Source organism: Watersipora subatra, chromosome 5, assembly GCF_963576615.1.
Source record: "Watersipora subatra chromosome 5, tzWatSuba1.1, whole genome shotgun sequence".
Classification (NCBI taxonomy): domain Eukaryota; kingdom Metazoa; phylum Bryozoa; class Gymnolaemata; order Cheilostomatida; family Watersiporidae; genus Watersipora; species Watersipora subatra.
The window spans coordinates 8,095,047-8,101,046 of record NC_088712.1 but is presented as its reverse complement, the minus strand read 5'-3'; positions in this window follow the sequence as shown (position 1 = coordinate 8,101,046).

Here is a 6,000-nt window from a genome sequence, read left to right as displayed (position 1 = left end):
AGATTGCTTGTTGGCAAAGCTTGCACTTCGGCCCTACATTTGTGGAACTGGCCTGGATCAACTGTCCTTTTTGTGGCAGTTCTATACCTATTCCTGTTGGATGGGCCTATCATAGGCTTTTCTTGTCAATCATGCTTTCTGCAGACAATGACACAGCATCTTTAGTCCATTTTGGTGCCACATCTCAGTTGGATCTTGTGTGAGGCTCAAATATTGTTCGTCTGTGACCGCTTGTCTAGTTTTGAGAAGTCAGGCAAACATATACCCATTGGCCATTGTATACTAAATAATTTTCCTTTGGATGAGTTAGGCAATGAGTTTGTCAGTGCCCTGGTCATTTGTTGATATGCATTTCCTGAGCCTGTTGCTGCTCTGGGCATTTGCAGATGTGCGCTTACAGTAGCTTGTTGTTGCCCTGAGGCATTTGTGGTTTGAACAGAGATTTACTGTAAAAACTTTATTGGAACACACCTGTAATTGAACGCCACTTCCATTTGGCAACCACTTTGACATTCTTTGATTTTTAAAAATTCATAGCAGGAAGGGATCAATAGAAGTGTCTAAAAACTGGCACTGATAATAGCTAAACATGTTATAATAATCATAACAATACTTAAAATACTAATATGTAATATACATATAATATACATATAATATATATGTATACATTATATATATATAAATCTCAAAGTCTATGCGTGCGTAGTTTAGTTTGCCCAGCAATAGCTATTAAAATATTGGTATCTCAGGAAGTTTGATCTCGGGACCTCCCAGTTGCCAAACAGATGGCTTACCACTTTAACTACCCGAAGCAAACATGGGCGTTGTTTAGTTTGTTCACTGTAACCTATTACAAAGCGTACAATCGTCACTACATCTATCACAAGTCATATCTACAATTGACAGAGTTCTCATCACTTAGCAACACCATTTGCTAGTAAGCTAGCAAGCAGTTTTATTGGATAAGGACTTCATTGTGTGCAGCAACTCAAAATTTTGAATAGAAAGTCTGTATCGAAACAAGAATATGCTAAAATAGGATGAAAAGTGGAACCTACGCACATTGTTCAGTTTTGAAGCAATCAAGCCTTAGTAAGTACATGTAGATGTCAGTCAGTCTTCTTAATTAAATCAAACTTTAAAAGGACCAGTAATTATTGCAAGTAAAAATTAACTTTTTTATTTTTATCAAACTTGGAGAATTATTGTAATTATAACTGTTCTGTCAGTTTACACGTATATTTTACTGATATGCTTGACAGCACAATGTGTTAAGATTGATAAAAGACCAGAACATATATGTTACCTTTTGTTGAGTTTTACTGGAGAATTACAGAGCTTCCAATACAGGAATATCTTGAGGCAACTGCTCGGTTGCTCAAGTTTCTGGTAGGAGACCCAAACTTGTCACTCTATTTGGTTTAACAAGGGTGCAAAAACAATTTATACATAAATGTCTATGACCTGTATAAAAACTATAATAGAAGCATGCATGAATATTTAAACTTATATGTTTATTACATTTTGTACTGTGTTGTATAGTTATTATAGATTAGTTTTTGCCATAGAAAACCTTCCTAATTAGTGTGTTGCGACCTTGAAAGGTTTTACATCAGCAAAATTTTTGCAACTCTAATCAATTTCTGTTGAAAGATAACAAGTTAATTTATGTTGACACAAGGAATATTTGAACACCCACAACGCTTTTAGGTTAGTGCTGATAAGTGATAACAACCACCTGTCTCAATTCTCATAGACATTTTTAGATTTGGCCATAGCTATTGTGATTCTCAAGTCTCATTGGACATGGAATATGGCGTGATGAAAAGTTGGTCAGCCATGTAGCCTATGTACCTAAATATTTCATGCATTAATTGCTCATGATACCTGTCTGCCTCATAATAGCAAGTAGGTATTAATTGGTGAATTCTGAAGCTACAAAGAATCCCATGATAAACAACTACCAAAGTAAACAACTGTCTAAAGTTGAATTAGGAATAAAACTTAGATATAAATAACCAATATTCTAACTAGAGCTTGGATAAGCATCAGTAGTTAAATCACTAAGGCTACAGATGGGTGTTGCTCGCTTGCTAATCGTATATACTCACTAAGGCTATAAATGGGTGTTGCTCGCTTGCTAACCGTATATAATCACTAAGGCTACAGATGGGTGGTGCTTGCTTACTCACCGTATATAACTCAATAATCCAGCATGTATGTCATTTCATGCTGTCCCCTTTCATCATGGTACATTTTTCTTTCCTACCGGCGCTTTTATTTTTAATATCAGTAACAAATGCTGACATTATTGGTCCGGCCGATCAAGCACAAGAATCATTCGTTTACCGACAGCATATCTTTGTCGTCCACCGCCTTCTACAAAAAGAATGTCCTGACCTGCTCAGGTCAAAGCGACAAGTTGCTGATGATACAGCAATGTCTTTAGAGGTGACGAAGATCGTTTATGACAATCTAATGGAAACTCTAAGAAAATGTCGTCTCAGAGAATCACAGACGAGTGCAGAAAAAAAACCTACCACAGTTTCCTCCAGCGTACCCAAAGGTAATGGAAGCTCACGATACAGCGCTTAAGAAACCAATTTCGTTTGAACAATTTTAAATTTTGGTGTTATTTAGTAAGTTTGCTGTATTAATTGTTTCTAATATTGGAAGCTTAAGTTGCACCATGCCAGAGTGATTATTATACATGCTGAATGAATTGACTAGTTATACATGGCTGTTTGACTGTATCAACTAAGTTGACTATTTTACTCGACATATAACTCATATAAAACATATTACTGCACATGAGCATACTTAAGTTACTTTCAGATAAAGCAACTAGTGTACTAGCAGACTGATAGTACACATAAGCATGTCAAGCAATATCATAACAAACTCACTTTCAAAAACTTTGGCCATTTGTTTAGAAAAAATCTAGACGGCGTAGTACCCCTTCGATTTTTCTGCTTAAATTGAAATAATTTGAATAAATCTTCTAAAAGCACTTAAATAAAAGTGAAATTAAAAAGCAACCATTATTGCTTATCGATATTGCTAAAGAAACTGGTAAATTTGACTTGAGAAATGGCTGAATCTCAGTTATAAAACTTGATTATATTCTCGCTTGCAAGGTATACTTGCAAGATGTTTATAAATCACCATTTTATGATTTTTAGCACCTTGACAGTCCTAGGGTCATAAAAGATCATCATGTGTTATAGCTATGGGCACAATTACTTTGGCATTTGGAAGTGTGATTGGGTGGCAAAATGATAGAGCGCCTAGATGGAAATTGAAGCTGTGATTTTGATTCGCATATAAAGCAATCTTTTTTTCTAACATTCCTAACGTTACTTTTGATTGACAGACACAGAATTTATTATAGTAAATACTAGCCAAGTTCTCGGGTTGCATGGGTACTAAAAACAGCTTATAAACAGTGGCAGCTAATGTAGTTGCACTTGCGTAATTAGAATAAGATAGTATTCGTATTGATGACTTTACTAATAAAAGCTGAGAGCAAGATTTGGTGAGGTTGCAGTATAGCAGAGTCACCATACCTGTTTTAACTCAGATAATTACTCACATTACCCAATGAATCCATTGCATTCCTGTAGCTTAAAGGGTTAGCTTGTTGCCTTGTGAACAGAAGGTACCGAGATCAAATCTTCTGTAATACATATTTTTAATCGTTAGATTTAAATTGCTATAGTTTGAAAGACGACTGATAAACTTTGAGATTTATATAAACATATATAAATTATGCCTATCAGTATATACTCTTTTTCATTTCGGCATAAAATGACTAAAGTTTTGTAAAATGCGCAACTAACCATTTCTGATTGATTTTGACAGATTTATAGCAGAATTGTATGTACCAACTAGTAGAATGGAAGTTTTAAATATGGCGAGGTTTATTTCAAGTCCCGGCTACTTAAATCTGTTACATTAGCTACATATTATCAAATACATATTATAAAAGATGGTAGAACAGAAAAGCTTTTTGGAATATATTACACTATCAGTCTTCCACTACCTGCTATAAATTACTAGAACTCTGGTAGTGTTTAAACGTGAATTCAGTGCACTGTGTTGTTGCTGCTTGCATATACAGTCAAACATGGATAACTCGAACTTCAAGGGACCGAGCAAAAGTGTTCGGATTATCAGAGCATTCAAGTTATCAGAGCACTGTCACAAGTCCATATATTTACTTATTTATTAGTAGATACATGTACATATACAAACTATAATATAAATCAAAAGCACAAATGGCTTGTTTCAAATTAAATGCTTCTAATGTTAAGTTTAAAACGTTTTCATGAAAAAGTATTGAGATTTTTCTATCACTTGAGATTGGTTTGTTGTTTGAGGTGATGTTATTGCCAGGACGTTTTTTTAGATTGACATTGGAAAAACTTGATCGTTGTTGAAATGCTCAAAAGAAAAGACATATTTTTCTTTTGAGCGTTTTACCCACGATCAATTTTGCCAATTTTTCTTGAAGTTTATGCAACTTCAAGAAAAGGTTACCAAAGAAAAATCCCTTACTTTACCTGGGATTCGTTAAGAGCAACACTCCGAGGCAGTTCAATTAAAAGTTTTACGAGGTTTAACGGTACATTGTATATCACTCACGCTTTTTGAATGGATACTTATTGAATGTGCACACGTATTCTGTGTTTAGGTCAAACAATGAATAGTTTTTTTAGCTAAGACAACGTATACGTTTAATAAAAGCAATTTTTAAGACGTTTTAAACATTCAACATTCCGACGTTGATTCAACACGGAATCAACGTCGGAAAACTATTCGTCACGGGCTAGCCGGGTCACGCACTCAAGGATTTTCGCCACGCACATACAAAACAACATGCTGTTTTTGTTTTGTATGTGCGTGGCGAAAATCCTTGCGCGCGTGACCCGGCAAGCCCGTGCTATTAATCGTATAGCAGTATAAATAAAATTTGACCAAACCTTTAGAAAAGTCGTTGACAAAATTATTTTGCCGATTGTGGTAATAACGACGCTTATGAATTACGAAAATATGAGGTTTACCTCTATGGCTTTGAATAAAGTGATTTTCTAAAGCGATAACAACCGTTTCGGTAGCCGTTGGGCAAAAAAACAGTTCGAATTAACAGTGTTGAGTTCGAGTTATCTATAGCAATTTATCATTACGTGGGAACGGACCAAAGAAACCGTTCGAATTAACCATGTTTTCGAGCTATCCGTGGCCGAGTTATCCATGTTTGACTGTATTCTGAACAACTGACTGACTAGCATAACATAAGGCATAACATAACGTCACGAAGGGAACTCAGACAGTAAGGCTTAACTCATAGGTCAATAAGTACAGGCAAAGGATAAACAGGACAAGGACATAAAAGGACACATGAAATCACATGTCATTATAAGTTATTATAACAACAGGTAGTCTAGTGTGTTGAGAGAGGTCATTAGGTGTGCCAATAAAGCACAGATAATAAATGTGTGCACAAATAATCTGAGATGCTTAAAGGCTGATCAATAGCACAAGTTTCAGGCTGTGAATCCAGTCAATTTCCAAAACAAAGCAATTTTTTTCCAAATTCGGGTCAATGCTTTGAACAGATGGATGGGCTCTTAACATGGTAAAGATTAAAAACAGGTTTTATGGCAAAAAATATATGAATGAAGTATATAATAGTTCAAATAGACTTGGCTGACTTCTTTTGCTATCCAAAAGCTGTATAGCATGCAATTTTTAGGATATAGGTGAGAGCTACTTTACAAAAAATTTTAGTAGATTTTGTCAGGAAGTATCGGGTATTTTTCTATCATTTGTGAATGTTTTTATGTTTGAGGTTATCTGTTTACCAAGATGTCTCAAGATTAAAATTAACAAAAATTGAACACAGTGAAATGCTCAAATCAAGTGAAAATGCAATTTTCACATCTATAGTTGTGAACAGACTAATAGTATAGAGGTGTGTAAAAGTGCAACTTGAACTCA